We start from the raw sequence: 20274 nt of genomic DNA on the forward strand, positions 1-20274 counted from the left end.
ATTTCAACACCTAATCGATATGATTTTTTAAAATTTTATCTGGTTGAAACATGAAAATGTTTTTCCATTGATTTTGTGTGATATCCCTGACTATTATTTCTAAAATAACCCCTCTCCCCACTTTCACAATCTGTCCTTTACTCTGCTTTCTATTTGCTCTTGTAGATCTCTATAACATTCATCAGTAACTGGAATTTCGTCTTATTTTTACTTATAATTTATTATCTGTGCCTCCCAATAGGACGTAACCTCTATGAGGTTAGGGGACTTTACTTGCGCGGTTTCACTGTTCTATTCTAACAAATAAAATAATTCCTGACATACTTTATTGATTCAGTAATATATACTGAATAAATTAATGCTTTGGACATTCTACCAATCTTTTAATTAACTCCTAAATTTCTACATCGTCTGTGACATCTGCAATTTTATCTTGTAATCTGCTTATATAATATTTATCAGGTGACTAGTGTCTGGCAATCGGCTAGAGATAGGCTCAGGTTTCCTACGTGGACAGAGAGAGACACTGGCGTTAATCATGATGTTTGAGTGGGAATTAACATAATGCATCACATCATTAGAGTATTTCTTTTTGCTGTTTTTTCTAGGCAACCTTAAACGTTGACTCAGGTTGTAAATACTTAGATAATGAGCATCTCTGCATTAATAAAACAATTTAGCAATATGTTAAAATAAAACAATAAAAGACCAAGCTTAAGCAAAAAGATTTTAATTCCAAAAATGTGAGAGTCAACATGAAAAACTATATCAGTGTATTTCATCTCTTAAAATATTATGGGAGAAAAGCAAAATATGCTTGTCTAACTAGACAGTTAAAAAGCACACCTGAGTAAACGAAGACATCTACTTAGTCCAAGGATGACAAGATTCAATATTGTAAAGGCCTGCTCCTCCCCAAATCGATCTACACATCAAAGCAATCCTCATCAAATCCCAGTAGGATTTTTCTTGGAGTTTGGCAAAGTTTTATTTAATTCATGTGGAAGAGAAAATGTACAGGAATAGAAGAGGCTAGCTAATATTTCAATAAAACATGAGATTAATCAGAAATAAAAAATTAAGTAATAATGGAAAGCCACATTAATGTAAGCTGCATACAAACTGATCATTAGAACAGAAAAGACAACCCATAAATAAACCTCGTGCTTTTGTGAAGCCAGCTAACAGCTGACAGGGAGAGGGCCAGGCCTGTCACACAGCCCTAGCGGCTCAGTCCCACTGCCGCCCCTGGGAACGGCGCCCCCTAGCGAGGTGGGTGGCCTTCCCCACCAGGGGGCAGCTTGGGGTCATTTAGTCATATCTTTAAAGAACAAATGAAGGTGACTGACATTTTATATATTTACACAAATAAATAAATTATTAATTAAAGAACACGGCCTTTAAAAATAATTTCAGAAGTGATAGGAGAAATGACGTGAGAATATGTTTACAGCGTCATCGTGGGGGGCTCTCCTTGACAGGACTCAGAGCAAAAGCCATGCAGGGGAAGACTGAAAAATCCAGCCGGCTCCACCTTAACTGTATTTATATAAAAGTGATCCCATAAACACATAGTAAAAGACAAAATACTCAGCAAGAATATATGCTGGAAATTATCAAAATGTGGAGACAGACGGACAACAGTCAGAGGGACAGGGGTCGGGGGCTGGGCGAGGGGGCGAAGGGATTAAGCAAGGAAAGGAAAGAAAGACTCAGGGACACAGCCCCCAGGGTGGCGACTGCCGGAGGGAAGGCAGGGGCCGGGGGGAGGGTAAGGGGGGATGGACAGTGATGGGAGGAGACTTGACTCGGGTGGCAACCACCCTGTACAACACAGAGATGAGCTGTTATAGAATTACACCATCTGAACCTGTATAATTTCATTAACCTGTGTCACCCCAACAAATTCAATTAAAAAAAAGAATATAAAAATAGGCATTACTGAAAGAAAGAGAAAATACTGAGGAAGAATATATGCTGGAATATATAAAAATGTCCAGAACCTCTCCAAATAAATTTGAAAAACATAGTACATTAAAATTTTTCACAATTTAAACATTCTTTCAAAGAAGAACAAATACAAAATTAATAAATAAAATAAAAATAATATTTAACGTACCTACTAACTAAGAAAATAAAAATTAAGAGGTACATCTTTTTACAAAATAGATTGGCAATTACAAATCAATAGCTACAAAATAGCCATGAGGATGTAAGTACAGCACAGGGAATACAGTCAATGCTATTGTGATAACTGTGTGGTGCCAGGAGGGTACTGGAAATATTGGGGGAACACTCTGTAAAGTATATGATTGTCTAACCACTGTGCTGTACACCTGAAACCAATGCAGAATCATATTGAAAGTAAACTATAATTGAAAAATAAAAAAAAGTAGATTGGCAATTTAAAAATTGAATCATATCACTTGCTGGCAAGTTGATGGAATCAATATATACATTCTCATAAAATGCTACTGAAATTGAAATTGAATAAAGTATCGCTTTATATTTTAATTAAAAGTAGAAGTTTTAAACAAACTATCATTAATCCAGAGCACTTTAAAAACTGTAGAAAGTGGATTATAGTTCTGTGTACTAACCAGAAAGATTTTCAAATCTTAAGGTACTAAAAAGTAAGTTAAAAAAATCATATTATATTATGTAATTAAAAAACAAGTATATAAATCTACAAAATAAACATACAAACTCATAACATACGTATGAAGCAAGAATGGAGCCTATATATAATTTATGTACACATGTGTGAGCACTGTCTGAAATCCCTTTAAAATTAAATTCGGCCTTTACCCTCAGAGCTGGGTGCTTTTCACTTTCGTCTGCGACTTCTCCGGGAACCAGCTCAGCGCCTCACTGAGCCCCCCGCCCTCCCGGCCGAGGTGCTGCCCGCGGCCAGGCCGCGGCGCCTCCGCTGCTGTTTCCATCGCGCTGGGAGCCCAGAGGCTGGGGCCCAGGCTTCTCCCGGTAATCGCGCCTGGACCCCCCCTTTGCACAGGGCACTGTCTCACCCAGAGCGAAGGAAAATATGCATGAATTAAGTGGCTATTAAAATAACTTTAAGTTGCTTCTTACATTTATTTTGTAAATTTGATCAGCTCCTCTGAGCTACATATATTTTGTATTTAAATGAAAACATTGGCAGGTTGCTCTGTGTCCCACCCTGTCTTCTGGAGCCCCTGGAACATAACCCTGGGACTCCCTGTAGCATCTGCCTTTTACATACCGCGTGGTCCTTGAGTTTAATCAAACATTCATGCTTTATACTTTATACTGTGAATAACTGATGCTGTTGTGCTATATGCTCTAAGTGACATAAATCTTCAACCTAGGGCTGTCCTTCAGACCAAGTGGAGTCCCCTTCCCTCCCTCCTTTGCTGAGATTTCAGAGGAGCGGGGCTGAGAGGGAGCCACAGAGGTAGGTGCTTGAACACGGCTGCGCTGAGCTGCTGCCGGCTGCCGAGGCTCCGGGGGCCTGGTGGTGCCGCGCAGCGCAGGTCGCTGCCTGGGCTATGCCAGGCTTTGACCCAGAGCCTCAGCCTCAGCCTCGGCCTCAGCCTCAGCCTCAGCCTCAGGTTCAGGCTTAGCCTCAGCCTCGGCCTCAGGTTCAGGCTTAGCCTCAGCCTCGGCTTCAGCCTCAGGCTCAGGCTCAGGCTCAGGCGCAGGTTCAACCTCAGGTTCAGGCTCAGCCTCAGGCTCAGCCTCAGCCTCAGGCTCAGCCTCGGCCTCGGCCTCAGCCTCAGCCTCAGGTTCAGGCTTAGCCTCAGCCTCGGCCTCAGGTTCAGGCTTAGCCTCAGCCTCGGCCTCAGCCTCAGCCTCAGGTTCAGGCTTAGCCTCAGCCTCGGCCTCAGCCTCAGGCTCAGGCTAGGCTCAGGCTCAGGCTCAGGCTCAGGCTCAGCCTCAGGCTCAGGCTCAGGCTCAGGTTCAGGCTCAGGCTCAGGTTCAACTTCAGGCTCAGGCTCAGCCTCAGGCTCAGGCTCAGGCTCAGGCTCAGGTTCAACTTCAGGCTCAGGCTCAGCCTCAGCCTCAGCCTCAGGCTCAGGCTCAGGCTCAGCCTCAGGCTCAGGCTCAGGCTCAGGCTCAGGCTCAGGTTCAACCTCAGGCTCAGGCTCAGGTTCAGGCTCAGCCTCAGCCTCAGCCACGCGAGGCCAGAGGGAATGTGCGTATTTTCCAGGGTGGATTCCTGCTGAACCGCCTCTCTCCTCTCAGAACAAAACTTCAATCTGCCAGAAGAGCCTGAGTTTCTGGGAGAACGGTGGGCATTTAATGTTTGGTTTCCAGTGTGGGGAAATAATAGAAGAAAGCCGAAGCCACGAAGACCAGGCCCGGGAGGGGAGACACATGGGTCTTATTTTTGCAACAAAATTCTAATTAAACTTCAGAAGCCACGGAAAACATTTGTTTGGAAGTTAGCCACCATTTTTAAAAACAATTTCAAAAGATCAAATGGAAAAAATAATACACTTCTTGCTACACAGCCAGTTATACCAGCCACATACACTTATATCTCTATTCAGCATCATACACACACAGGTACACACAGACACCAGCTCCCACTGGCACACACACACTAATCCCACAACCACTCACACCCCCTCTACCCACACTGACACACATGCATGCATATCCACAAACCCACAAGCCACATAGACACAAACTAACACACATGTGCACACACATGCACACACACAGGCACACACACAGGCACACACACAGGCACACACATGCACACACAGGCACACACAAACACACACAGGCACACACAGGCACACACAAACACAGGCACACACAGGCACGCATACATGCACCCCACATTGTTTTGAGCCTGGTGTGGCCCTGCTGCAAAAGCATCTACAAAGCCGAAACTTCGACCCAGCAGACATTGCTCGTATCAGGCTGAGGCCAAAGGGAAGACCGCAGGGTTGTCTTGGCAAAGGAAGGGCTACAAGGAGTAAGTAAAGGGGAGCTTTCCTTGGATTCAGCTTTTCCTGCATCCCAGTGGCCCGCCCGGCACTCTGGATCTAGTGGACTGCAGAGTGCTCCCTCAGGGGTGTAACTGTGTCCTCCCAAAGGTTTCCCGACCCCTGCCAGGAAAGGACGTGTTCTTTCCCCGAGATGCTGTAACTTCAGAAGTGGGTGAAGAAACCCGGGTTTGAGCAGCCTCTCTTTCCATCACTGCCCCGCGCTGCGTCTTGAGTGGAACCCCTACCTCACACCCTGCTCCTCAGCTCCTCCCTGGCCCCGAATCTGACTCCCCGCGGCTCGGTAAACATCACTGCTTCTGGGGCAGTCCTAAAATTTACCACTTCTTCCCCTCTGCAGTGGAGTCTGCCACTCTGAATAGAGTTGACAAGTGAAATATAAGACACACATCTAATTAATTAATTTAGAATAACTATGACCAAAAAATAAACGGAAGGTATTTATTCTAAAAAAAAAAAATTTTAAAAAATTTGAAATTCAAATTTAACTGGGTAGACTGTTTTTATTTGCTAATGCTCACAACTCAAACTCTGATTAAGAAATAAAATAGAGAACAAAAAAGTGAATTTTTAATTCTAATTTAATTTTAAAAAATTAAGTGTGAAACACAAAACTAGTCAAAGGGGAAAAAAAATAATTAAAACCTGGTGGGGATTTAAGTGGGAAGCACACCTAGCGTGTGGATCTTGGTTTCTGAACCATCCTCTGAGAACAGCAACCAGGGTTTCGTGGAGAAATGGCTGCCTCTGACTGAGGCAGGAAACGCACAAGATGAGGCTGGTGCATCTTATACAAGAAAGTAAGAAATTCTAAAAAAAAACCCACCCCGAGGGGTATGTCAAAGAAACACAGGAACCAAATAAAGAGCAACCAATGGCCACGTTTGGGCAGCAAAATAAATAGTTTTAGATTATAACCCAAAGTGTAAAATAAATATTCATGAATCCACACTGACAGTGATTTATGACTAAATAAATGAATAAATAAGATAGAAGAGACAAATTTCCACGCAGAATTCAAATAATCTATGTAGACACTACCCCCTTCCACGTGCCCTAGGTGCGGCTACGCACATGACTGCCTCCCAGAGAGCACGGCGCGAAAGGGGGAAATAAAGACTAATTTTGCTGTGGAGAAGCCTGTGAAATGAATGCCCTCTGACCAGCGATCAAGGCCAACATCGGCAGTGCTACCCCATGGAGAGTGTGTACTCCTGGGGGATCCGAGGAGAATGGCACTTTACCTCTGTAGTCTTCCTTCCGAAACCCCACAGCCCAAGCTAGTCATGAGAAAGGCATCTGACCTATCCCAGGAGAAGGGCCTTTTACAAGACACCAGACCGGTGCTCCTCAAAACCAGCAAGGTTTCCAAAGCAAGAGAGACCTGAGACTGTCCTAGCAGCCCAGAGACACCTAGGACACTTCACCACGAAATGTAATGTAGCACCTTGGATATGATCTTGACACAGAAAAATGATATTAGGTAAAAATTAAGAAACTCTGAATAAATTATAGATGTTGTAGAATAATAATGTATCAATATCAGTAATTGTAACAATATCGTTAATTGTAACAAATGTACCATAAATAGGGAAACCAGGCATGGAGTACATGAGAGCTCTCTGTATAATCCTCATAAATTTCTGTAAACTACTCTAAAAAATGAAGTTTACTTAAAAAATTAACCTAGAGGAGGCAGTCAAGGAAGACCTGGTTACAGAACTGTCTCCACCGGCCTGCCTCTGGGGCTGTGCTGCTCCGCAGGCTTCTGCTGCTGCAAGTAGGAAAACGGCTGAATAAGTGCAGCTGAAATATCATGGGTTATTTTATTTCGTGAGATAACAGTAAGTTCAGGCATGTCATGAAATTCCCAGTCTCTGCTGATTAAAGAAACAAAAACTACCTGAGCCTATTGGTAATGTCTCAATAGATTGTAAGGCGTGATTGTAAAATGACTACGACATCCCCAAGGATTCGGTCCTCACACAATACTACCTGTAAGCACACTGTCCCTGGCACCTGTTTATATTAACTGGAAAGGTATGTCGTGTCTAGAGCACACCCTACTTCTGTCTATCAGGAGACTTCCCTGCTGTCTCATTGACCAGTAGTGAATGGTCAAAAAATGAAGAATTAATAAAATTAGAATATAATTATTTCACAATTCTTAAAGAACAGGTGGATGAATCTAGTCAGTGACAATCAATGACTTCGGTCATCATCATAAAATAGGCAATACGACATAGTGCGGCCCCTGCTGGATGGAAGAGTCTTGATAGAAAGATCAAACTTAGCCAAGCCTCCAGACCCAATTACCAATTTGCAGAAAACAGAGAACAGTGAAAGAAGATAAACTACACAGCAGGAATTAAATCAGTAAAACCCACACTCTGGAAAAGTCTATCAGAAAAATAACCAAATTTCTTCAACAAATAAATTTAAAATATAAAAATTAAAATTAGAGAGATGAGTAGAGAAACCTACAAGTTAAAATATACCTATGAGTTATAAGAAGTCATATCTAAACATTATTTGATTTCTAATTAAAACAATCAACACTGAATAAACAAAAGATTATTGTGAATTTTAGACTCTGTTTTGGGGAGCCATTTCTGTAAGTAGAAGCGTGGGGTGACCATCAGCCTTTGCTCAGGGTTCAATGGCCATCTTCCTGACATGGCCTGAGAAGGGCCCGCTCTGTCACACACTAGGAAATGTCATTTCCAAACAGACATGTTTTAAGGCTCATGATATTTTCAGACACTTTATTTATTTGCTTCCTGTCTTCCCTTTCCCACTGGGACTGGTTTCAGAAGAGCCAACTGTTATAGAAGTATTTTCAGTCCAGAATATTCAAGGAAAGCTACTGAACTGAAAACTGGCACAAAGCTAGAAGCCGTTTGTTTCTCCGCGTGGTTCTGAGGTCAGGGGTGAGACTGGGGTATCTTTTGCCACTTTCCTTCCCTTTACTTCCACAAAAAACCCACTCTGGTATCTTCCTGGCATTAGCCATGCCCATTATTAATAACAATAATTAATTAACCACATACACTACTTTATACTTCTTTAAAGAACTATGTTATTCATTTCATTTTGGTTCCTACAAAAATATAAGAAAAGAAAATGCCAGTTTGTGTAAATCTGAGGTTCACTCTGAGTAGAGTGGGTTTCAGAAGCAAGCAGCAGTGAACAAATCCGTGGAGAGACTCTACTTGACTGCTGTGCACTGGGGTGAGGGGAGGTGGGAAAAGCATGTGGTTGCAGCTTGGGGTAGAAGGTGGCCTGAGGGCACTAGGATAAGAGAAAATAGATAAAAGTCTGTTAATTCTAATCTTATTTTTTCTAGTTTAGACTGCTAATGACAAATTTTCTCAGACTGTATTTTTCTTAAAGTATCATTTTGCCCTCACTTTTTAAAAAAATATAGAATTAATTGTTGACAGTCCTGTCCATTGAAAAAAATGCCATTCCATTGTTTTCTGGTTTACATTTTATCTGAACAGAAGTCTGTGGTATTTCTTTTGATTTTCTTTGAGGGCAGTGAGCCTATTTCCCTTCTGACTGCTCAGATTTTCTCTTTATCATTGCATTTTATCCATTTATTTATAATATATCTCACTGTTTTATGTTACTTTTATTGGAGTTCATTAAGCTACTTGGATCTGTGGGTTTATAATTTCCATAAAATTTGGAAAATTTTCACCAATATTTCAAGTTTTTTACTGCCCTTTCTGTCTTCTGTGATTTCAATTACATGTGTATAATGTCTCTCCAATATTTGTGTAGACATTGTTTTCATTTCTGTTCCTTGGAATTAATCACGTATATAGCAAGTTCCTATATTAGCCAGGTTTCTCCTGAAAAATAGAACCAATAGGGTGGGGGGAGAGAGAGACAGAGAGAGAGAAATTTTAAGGAATTGGCTCAAAATATTGTGAAGGCTGGAAAATCCAAAAACTGCAAGGTGTGCTGGAGACCCAGGGAAGAGTAGTAGCTTGAGTCTGAAGTCCCTTGGTTGATAGGATTCCCTGTTCCTCCTGGGTGGGATGGTCCATCTTTTTTCTCATAAGGGACCACCCACATTATGAAGCTTAATCTTCTTTACTCAAATAAAAATATTGCTAGTAAATATAGCAAAAATATTTTAATAGGCACACAAATGGCTGGTAAATCTATTACAAATAATTTAATGTCATTATTCATGAAGAAAATGCAAATTAAATCCATGAGTAGATTACATACATATTTTTTAAAATGACTACACTTTGTGCTAGCAAGTGGAGCATAATTCTCATATATTGTGAATCAGTATTTAAAACAGTACTTTGAAAACAGCTTAGCAGTTGATTGTAAGTTAAATACACACTGTGATGCTTAATTTTACATGTCAAATTGACTAGGCCATGTACCCAGATATTTGGCCAGACATTCTAGATGTTTCTGTGAAGGTGTTTCAAAGATGAGATTAACTATCAGTAGGCAGATTTATTTTTTAGTTTCTCTTTTGAGTTCTCCTTTGATCCATGGATTATTTAGAAGATTGTTATTTAAGTTGTAAATATTTGAGATATTTCTTAAGACTTTCCTCTTATGGATTTCCAACTGAATTCAGTTGTGGTCAGTGAACATGCTTCATTAGTGGAATTTCTGTAAATTCATTAAGACTTGTTGTATGACTGAGAATACGGGTTGTCTTGTTAAATGTTTTGTATACACTTGAAAAGCCCTGGTGTTCTGTGTCATTGTGTGGAGTGTCCTATTAGTGCCAATTAGATCACACTGAGGGTGCTGTGGTTCCAGGCTTCTATAGCATTAGTGAGTTTCTACTTCTCGACAAGTCCAAGCGCAGCTCTCCTCAAACGCCAGGCTTGCTGCCTGCCAGGGCACTGCCAGTCTGTCTTTCTAAACTCGGAGGCGTGGTAGGGGTTCAGGTTCTAGCTCACTCCCCACTCGCAGGGGCACTGCAGAGCTGGGCGTGTCTAGCCTCCTAGACTCTTTAACTTGTTCACCTTTCGGGGTTGCTTGGAATTACCTTCTGACCTTTATTTCCCTCAGCCCCTCCCACAACTGGGTAATACTTAATTTCAATATTAAATTACTTGTAATATGATATTCAGCTATTTACCTCTCTGGGTGAACTCTGTTCAATTATTAGTCCTCAGGGTGTTTCCAGGGAAACAAATGTAAAGATGAGAATCTGGAATTGATGCTTTGATACAATGATATTTTAAGCCTCTAATGTCCACGTTGCCAGTTATAAAAGGGGCATCAATAATCCATAGCTCACTGTGACAGATTTGTTACACAAACCATCTCCTCAGAAACGACCAAGTGCCCACAGGATGCAAGGTCTTGGTTGACCAAGGATTTTCTCCCATAGAATGATTTGAGCAGAATCACTAGTAACCTGTGCTTATAGGTTACTTCTTGAATGCTGAAGAACTTGGGAATATTAAAATGTTTAGCTCAGATATTTAAATCCCAACATCAATATCTTTTTAAAGGATCAAAAATTTCTTGGACTGCCCTAAAGAGAATACAATTGGAAAATTGGTTACATGGAGATGTAGGGAAAATAGTTACATAAACTTTTAAAAATATAAATGAAATGTAAAGATGTTTATGTGTCTGTGAATGCTCACCAAATAGTGATCTCAGAAGAGAAGAATTTTAATCATATTTGGACAAACTGATCCATCCTATGAATATCAGTGAACCACCTTCCCCAGCCACACCTGTCCTTAGAGATTGGGCTTATGAACAATGTGGAAATGGCAACAGCAGAAGATACACACGGGCTTTGCAGCATAGATTCTGCTCACCAAGGCTGATTTGACCACAGCCCCGCTGAGTGGCCAGCCTGCTGACATCACACAACATCATTCCCCAGAAGGACCAGTCATTCGCCTAAGGGTAGGCTGATTGTACTGGGCCATATCTACTATGGATGGGGCAATAGTTTACTCTACCACTAACTGTGCCCAAAAAAACTGTGTCAAAACCACCATTTTTGGACTTACGATACACCTTCATTATTACCATGGTATTCCACATAAAATTCTTTATGGTCAAGGATTTCATTTTACAGAATATGAAGTGTAGCAATGACCTTTTGTTCTTATAATTCATTTGTCTTTTGATGTTCCCCATCACCTGAAAGCAGAGACCTGAGAGGTCAATTGAATGGCCTTTCTGGAGGTTCAATTGCAGCGCCAGTTGTGTGATGACTTTCAGGGTGATCAATATTTTCTAAGATTTTATATATATATACACACACACACACATATATATATTCTAAATATATAAATTCTAAATATATATATATTAGAATATAAATATATTCTAAATAAAAGTAAATATATATATTCTAAATCAACCAGCAATACATGGTGCTATATCCATCCTAGTGAGGACCTGTAGGTCTAAAATCAATGAGAGAAGATGGGGGTGACTCCTCTCGTTATTAACTCTAAAGACCCATTAGTAGACTCTTTCTTTCTTATCCCAACTTTGGGCTCTACTGGTTTAAAGATTTTGTACCTAAAAGAGTAATGCATTCATCAGGGAACATAGCAATAACACATTAAACTAGAAAGTTAGGGAGTTATTTGACCAATTTGTGCTCCTCAGGCCAGTGAACCAAACAGAAAAAAAGAAATTATTTTCCTGGATAGAGTGACTGATCTTGATTATCAGGGAGGTGCTGTATTGCTATACGCCAGTTGTTTTCTGCCTCTTCCATCTCATGGTGCATTTAAACTAATATTAACAGTCTGTGGCACACCAAAAAAATATAATACATTTTTTGCTGATCAGAAAAAAAGGTATAATTTTGATTCATTTACTACCAAAAATAAAAATAAAAATAATAGTAATTACCCTTTTTGCTCCAAAGTGACTTTTTAAAAAATCAGGCGCCTGTACTTGTATATAAGGATGTCTGGTACCAGGCATTAACCAATCAGGCGCAGCCTCCCCATGCGAGGTGACCAATGAGATGCAGCCGTTACATGACCTAGATAGTTACCGTTCAAGACAGAGCATTCGCGCTGGGTGGCTATTGCTGTGTTCGCTGTTGTCATTTTTTAATTTGACAATCTAAGTAAGGGAAAGGGGGTCAGTGCCCCTTAGTAGTCAGGTGCTGCGTGTTTTAAAGTTCCCGCAGCACACGGGCTGTGCTCATAATCGCTCCACACAAGAAGAATTGGAAAGCGTATGTCTCAAAAATCTCCCTGGACGCCCCTTAATACTTCCTGTCCTGTGATAATAATGTTACTGGAACCCCACACAATCCAATACACCAGGACTTCTAATAGCCCAGGCTCTTCAGGAATGATTATTTGGAACCTCTGGTTAAGGAGCCATGAATGGTTAAGGTGCTTTCTTAGGGCAAAGGAAACAGGGAGTAGCAGAGACAGAGGGAATTTATAGCTCCCACTTGCAGACACATTTATAGCAAACACGTGACCAGTTGCAGACATCAGCACTGTAATAGTTCTGAGTATTTCTTTTTAATTTTAACATGGGCACATTTGTGACTATAATAACAAATGTCCCCCTTTCCCAGCTGCTAGTTACGTTACTGCTGGTTAACATTATATCCCAGCACTTACATTTATCTAACAGGTAATGCGGCACACAATTCAAACAAGAATGACTATTACCTGAAGATAAATGAAATGATGTATGAGCCTTGATATTCTCTTTCAGAGAGAAGATTAGCGGTTTTTACTTGCGGGACAGATACCTTCATCCTGTGAGATATAAGAACTATCTTACCAGCCCCTGTGCTGGGGAGCTGGCGGGTTGAAGAGGGGTATGTGGGTGGCAAGTTGACCAAACCGTGAGAATGGTTTGTGGCGACGGTGCGCTGTGTTAACCGGCTGAGCTATACTTACCCTTCCCGGGTTCCTTTCCCTGTAGTGATCAGTGTTAGCACCGGCCACAGGGAACAATTGTGTGGGTTTGGTGACAGAAGTGAAGCGCCGGCCTTGAAGCCTGAAGGCTGTGTTCGTAATTGCCAGCAGTGGGAAGTAAACAAGAAGCTTTTCTTCCGCTGAACGCGTAAGCAACCAGCTGAGAGCGACCACGGAAAGAAAAGATCAAGCCATGGACAGACGCGGAGGAAACTCATTCATACTGCTAAGCGAATGACCAGGGTTTGGAAGGTTAAGTGATTCTGGAAAGATTAAAGTTTAAAGACAATGGAAAGATTAGTGGTCGGGGAAGGTGTGGGGGATAAGCAAGCAGAGCCCCCGCGGGTGAGGGCGGTGAAGTGTTCTGTGTGCTGCTGGAACAGTGAGCACATTACAGTTTGCCTGTCAAAATCCAGAGAACCACAGCACAAGGAGTGCGCCCTGATGCAAATGTGGACTTGAATTAGCAACAGTGATCGGCACGGGTTCAGCTGTTGCAGGAAATGTTCCCTACTCAACAAGACTGCAGTAACAGGGGAAGCTGGGGTGGGAGAGAGGGAAGATATGGAAACTCGGCATTTTATGCTCAATTTGTCTGTAAACCTGAAACTGCTAGAAAAAAAATTCCATTGATTGGGGGAAAAAACCCCTGACGGTAGGCGTTGTTTAGAAAGAGTGAGCCCAGATATCCTTGCTTTGCGGTGCCTTGCACTCGGCTCTCCTCTCCGCTTGTGCCGGGGGAGCAGCGGCCGCCCCAGCTCGCTGCCGAGGCTCAGCGGTGACTCACGGAGGAAGGAGCCTGAGAAGGCCCCGCCCGCTGCCTGCCACGCCCGCTTCCCGGCCACAGCCACGCGGCCATAAACCGCACCACCGGCTCAGGAAGTGCGCCCGTTCCCACGCCAGGCTGGCCGGGACTCTCTTCCGGTCCTTTTGGGAACTTCTGCAGTTGTGTAAGATCCAAGCTTCCGGCAGAAAGTCCTTCTCGCAGGATACCTATGCTCTTTCTGCTTCCCTGACTCAACCCGGACTGAACAGGGTTAAAAGTGCCTTCTATGTGTTATTCTAAAGAGCGCCCGGGACAGCGGGGTCACGTTCATGATCACAAAGCAAACTAAAGACCATTGCGGGAGAAGGGGGGACATTCCTATGCTTCATTCCCTGGTCACAGCCTCCAGTATTCATTCCTCATCTGTGGGCCTGGGGATCAAGACTTGGTCTGGAGTCACGGTGTGTATGCAAAGTGAGTTGCGATTAAGCTTCTTGCAGAAGTGGTAACACGCTGCTCCACAGGCCACTTAATGAGGGGACCATATCCGGGTGCATTCTGCCTAGTAAACAAATAGTGGCTCACACCTCTGCTTAATAAATGAGTAGGCACTGTATATTTTAAGCAAGTAGACCACATCTAATTCAAAGTGCTTGTAATAGCTGAGATGTGTCTTCCCACAGCTGCTCCATGCAATAGAGATGCCTCTGAACTCCACCTGTAGTTTATGTAAAACGCCAGCGCCTGGTACATTACTGACATAATTACACTTTGAAAGATGCGGATGTGAAACCTGCAACCCCGAGCACCCTGTGGGATGTATTCTAATTAACTAATTCCCTGCGTTTCTCAGTCATTGTCAGGGGCATCTTATGGCTGACCGGCCTGTCGTGACCATGTGTGCGTGTGTGTATGCGTGCACCGTGGAGTTTCAGCTATGGCGTTATTTGTTAGCTGCCCTCCAGCTATCTGTTAGGAGACAGGAAAAACGCAATTCTAGTGTCTTCAACTCTTCCCGTCCAGATGCAGGAGGAGCTTGCAGTCACTTTGAGAGAAAACTGACAAGAGAGCCCTAGGCAGGGTGTTTCCATAGTGCTTGACCTAACAGGGTCCTTAGCACAACATACAAAATCCTCTGTCTAACCCAGGCTGCCTCTCTGCCCTCACCTGTCTCTCCCCGTCCCTGTGCCACATACCCGGGCATGCCACACTGGTTTTGGTTCTCTGAATCTGCCATGCTTTGCTCATCTCCTGGGTACTGCTTTGGGCTGCCGTAGACCCTGAAATAAATGTCCAACCCCTTCTTTGTTCTCTGTTCAGCTAATTTGTATTTATTCATCAAGTCCATCACCCAACTCTTGGAGCTTTTTACATTTAAGCGGCACATGACAAATGGCTGTTACTGACTCACACCTTGAGGATCGCTTTAGAGCCATTTCCGTTTTAAATTTTTGCTCTGTTAATGTTTCTCTAATTTCCGAGTAGCTTCACACCTGACTGCCATTCTGCTCCCGACGTGAATGTGACTGCAAACTGCTGAGGACAGGCTGTTCTGCTCGATCTGCCGTGACTCCCGGATGCGGTGCGGCTGTCATTCACCCGGAGGGCCTCTCACACTCCCCGCGGCTGGTGCTCTGATTCCACGGAGGGGCTGCCAGCCCTCTCTCCAGCCCCTCTCTAACTCTTGTTTTGGCTCTTGACATGGGGTAGAGAAATCAGACAGTACCATCCGAAGACAAATGGTCCAGATGAGCATCATCTGTATAAGCTAATCCATGGACTTTTTCTCGCTCATCTGAAAAAGTTATGATGTCTCATTTTTAGTGCAAATTCAATCAACGTATAAGAGAAACGTGGCATAAGATTTATACTCACTGAGAAAAATAACAACAGCAACAATCTGACATTTATTAAGCACTTAAAATACCCTAGACACAGTTCTAAATGCTTGGTATGTGTTAACTCTAACAATCATAATCCTCATTAAATATGAGCATTAGTTACTGTAATTACTCCCATTTCACTGGGAGAGGAAATCAAGGCCCAGGGAGAGTCGGGGTGAGCGTTGCTTTTGCCATGCAAGTGAAGCTAATAAACTGAGGGTGTATTTAAGGTAACTGGGCGGCACTGAATTCCTACTCCCATGGGTCCATGATAAGAGCTTTCTCTGACCTACTCCGTGATACAATTAAAAAATTAACTAGGTAATTCTCACTCTCTTTCAAGTCCTAGTGTAAATGAGGTTTCCTGAGAGAGGGTCTTCCCTGGCCATTCCCCAGCCACCAAATATTATGCATTTTGATAGGCGTTGCCTGCCCTTTTTTCTTACACTTTTCAACGTAGGTTCTAAGAGACTCATCCCCATGTTTCCTTTCATACTTTCTGCCTCTGTCCCTGCACCAGACGCTGGGGCTGAGGTGACAGAGTTCACTGTCAAGGTCTCACATGTTCCCCATTATCTAGCACATAGTAGGTGCCCATTAATTGTTTCATGATTCTGAAAGAAGTTGTTATTGAGGCTCTAATTTTCCAAAACAAAGAAAGACAAAACCATGCTGAAGACATGCTTTGCTTGGATCAGCCCCAAATGCCTCAGACTCATTTCTAGAAGGTAAAGTGTAAAAAAATATATAATTAAATTCTACTAAAAAACAACTCAAAGTCCCCCAAACAGATGCAAGTGCCATCGTGATTACCCAACAGAGCGTGTTTGAATGTTTTTATAATAAACCAGAGCGAGCGGGCTGCAGCCCCATCGGCAGACTGCGCGGCCAGCGCCTGCGCATTAACGTGAGTTACGGTGTCTCAGGGCCGCTCTCCCGGCCGAGTGTTAATCATCCTGCCGCCCCGGAGGTGCCCGGGCCGCCTCCACCGTGCTCCTGGCAGAGATCTGGAGTCAGGAGCCGAATCAAGTGGATCAGGAAGGCAAGCTTTCAGACAATTAAGCCATCCACCTCCTAAACACTTGCAAAAAAGATCTGGGCTGGCCAGGGACTCTTGGACTTTGGTTTATATCAGAATTATCTGGGAGGACTGGGTCACAAGAAGCCTTATTCAGACCATTGAAGAAAGATGCGGTTTGCTGCTACCCTCCCAAAAATTTTCCTGCCTCGCTGATTGTCCCACCTCCCTTTTGCTGTTTTTTCTTTTGCTTCGTTTGTGAAATAGTTTGCTGTCTCACTATTACGGCCTGATTATTGCCCTTGAATTGCATGGAGCACGTAGAGCCTAACTCTTTACTTTTGAGCTTCTCCTAGTGGTCGTCCTGCATTTTGATGCCCACTCTTAGCTTTCTAAGGCCAATCTCACATGCGGAGAGATGGGCTCAGAGGGGCTCGTTCATGTCCCCTTGGGACCTCAAAGTACGTTCACTGATTTTTCTATGAATTGATTATTTATTTATTTAGTCCACAACTATCCATTACTTACTATTGTGTGTACTTGCATGATTCTAGGTAAAACATATAACAAGCTGAATATGTCTTCAAGAAATTGAAATTCTGTTGAGAAAGACCAAAAACAAATAATAATGATATAGAATGAAATGATCTAGATAAAAGACAGCATGTGGTTAAATGTTTATTCAGATGAAGGACTGACTCACTGACAATCATGTACTGGGGACGAAGTCTTAGAAAATTTCATTAGAAAAGAGAAATATTAGAAGTAGTATAACCTTTTCCACATAGAATACGTATTGGCTGAAGTGTGCCTCCAAAATTCATATGTTGAAGTCTTAACAGCCCGTACCTCAGAATGTGACTGTATTTGGAGATTCTTTAAGGGGATAATTAAGTTAAAAGGCAATCTTTAGGGTGGACCCTCTAAACCATGCCTGGTGTCTTATCAGAAAGGGAAGTTTGGACACAGACACATGTGGAAGGAAGACCATGTGAAGGCACAGTGAGGAGATGGACATTTATAAGCAAAGGAGAGATGACTCAGGACCAACCAACTCTGCAGACTTCTTGATGGGTTAATTAGACCTGTTCTGTTACTGAGGAATCTGGGTTTCCATGATGATGAAAGTTAACCATGGAAGGAAGGAGGGAGGGAGGGAGGAGGAAGGGAGGAAGGAGGGAGGAAAGGAGGAGGGAGGGAGGGATGGAGGAGGGAAGGAAGGAAATCTAATAAGGAATAAATTCTAGAGCAAATAGTGGCCGACCTTATTTTATGTTAGCATTTCTTGAAGCTTGCACATGAGATTTTGCAATCTAGAGAGTATTCAAATGACAAGGAAAATAGAAATCCCAATTCAATTGCTTCCTGAAACCCAACCTACACTTGAATGATTTGACTAAACCTTGAATTCACTAAGTGGATTAATTGAGTTATGTGGTTTCAATCAATGGGAGTTTCTATACATTTGTGTCTCTGGGTGTTTGAACGTATTGAGGTCTTTTACCAGAGGTCGAAATGGTGATGGCTTCAGCGATCGATTAGTGAGCCACCTAATCTCATTTGATTAATCAGTTCCAAGCCCTGACTTTGTGTAAGTGATGTCTTGAGCCAATGGGAGAGTGAACGGGCTTCCTGAGGACTCACTTGGGTGTCAGTCTAGAGACAGCATCCTAAAGGGATTGAGTTCCATGTCATAGGGTGCAGTCTACACTTTAAAACAACTTTAATCTGTTTTATATGGTGCTTTGTTCCGTGTAGTTAATGTGGAAGGGCCATAAAAGGGATGTATTTGGGCTGGCTCCTCTCATTATTACACCCAGTAACCTGCCCAAGGAATTTCTGATTCTTACCCTGGCAACGTTCAGCTTGGCTGGCTGGAAGCATGAGCTCCCAAGGGGAGGCTCAGCCTCCCAGGGCCTCCTTTCTGAGCCTCAAATCTTTCTTATTTACCTTTTCCTCAACCCTAGGGGTGGTGGCTACTCCCTGTAGTTGTGAATTCTTTATGCCTTAGAATTCTCTTTTACTCTTTTGAATAGTTAAGGACTGTTACGAACTGAAGGACGTGCCCTGCCAGAATTTGTATGTTGAAGTCCTAACCTGCAAAGTGGCTGTATTTGGAATAAAGAAGTAATTGAGGTTGGATGAGGTCCTAAGGGTGAGGCCCTGATACAGTAGAATTGTTGTCTTTAGGAGAAGACACATGGGGAGCTTGCCTCCCTACCCCAGTGCATACAGGTGCTGACCTAGAAAGAAGGCGGCTGTCTGAAAGCCAGGAGAAGAGCCCTCACCAGAATCCAGATCAACCAGGACTTTGATCATGAACTCCAAGCCTCCAGAAATGTGAGAAAATAATTTTCTGCTGCTTAAGGCACCCAGTCTATGGTAGCCTGGCAGACAAATAGAAGCAACTTTTATCTAATTAAGAAGTATTTCTGGTAATATTTTTCTGTTAAAGTTGCAGGTGAAGTTTCAGTGTCCTGAGTGGGTCCTCAGAGCTGCCATGGGAAGGATACCATGGGAAGGGTGGCTGTGAGTCCCCTACCGTCTACCTTACCACTGGTCAAAGTTGCCCGTGTTCAAGGCATAGCTCTGTGAGGCATCTCCTATTCCCTAAGCTGCATTCCTCAGGGCCAGCAGTGGTGGCAGGAATTAGAATCCCAGGAGTTACCTCAGGTGGCAGGACTGTACCCCTGTGTCAGCTGGCATGGTCCCACTTCCGCTTGGTAGCCTCGGGATGGGGGAGGCCTTGCAGAGTTGGTCATCATGGTGGTGACAGAGGCTTGACAAGAGTCCGAAGAGGACTGTGAACAGGACAAGACAAGAAAATGGATTCAGATTTGGATAAAGGGCACGAAGTCATGCTACACAGTGCATCTAAAACTTTCAGAAAAGCAGTGAATAAATTAATCATTCTTTTCTCCCTGTGGTCTCCTGTCTGTTGCGGCACCAGCTCTGCTGTCTGTGTGTTTGTCCCGCTTTCTTCCCTCCACTGTGGACAGAATCGTGGTACCAGTTATGTGCTTTCCTCCCAGCCGGTGATCTTTACCCCTGTTTGAAAGATCAGCTAAGATTGGAATAGTGGACCAAATCATACACACACGGGGCTGGAATGCATAGAAAGATTTCTCCAGGAGTTAAATATTTGTCTTCTTTTATCTGTTACCACCTCAAGAAGTTAGAATTTCTGAGTCTGCCTGTTCAAGTTGGAAACGTGGTTCTAGTTGGATGACCCCGAGGATCAAGCTACTTGGCATGGCTCTTGCCAGGGCAAAGGGATGCCTCTGGTTCACCCAATTCTCGAGGGCTACAGAGCAAATAAAAATACAGGCCTGCAGCCAAAGGCAATAAAATTTAGGAGAAAGAGGAATCACGCATATGTCCTTTCTGAGTTTAACAACCTAAGAAGAAATCAGAGATTAAAATTCCAAACAAAAAATCTCTTTGAAAAGTGTAAAAAAGACCTACTTAAGTGCGGTGCACAGTGCTAGGGACACTGATGTGACAAGATATGATTCACTTTCCTTGTGCTCAAAGAAATGATAGAACAGGGTGCACATCAGAGTAAAACACACGATTACCACAGCATGGGAAGGGACATCATAGCAAGTTGCAGAGATGCAGATGAAGATAGGTCATTTGTTGTAGACATCTGTCACTTGTTGCCTCTCCAGTCTCTGTCCCCTCTTCTTTTGGT

This window comes from Miniopterus natalensis, chromosome 16 (genome assembly GCF_054644295.1).
Source record: "Miniopterus natalensis isolate mMinNat1 chromosome 16, mMinNat1.hap1, whole genome shotgun sequence".
Taxonomy (NCBI): domain Eukaryota; kingdom Metazoa; phylum Chordata; class Mammalia; order Chiroptera; family Miniopteridae; genus Miniopterus; species Miniopterus natalensis.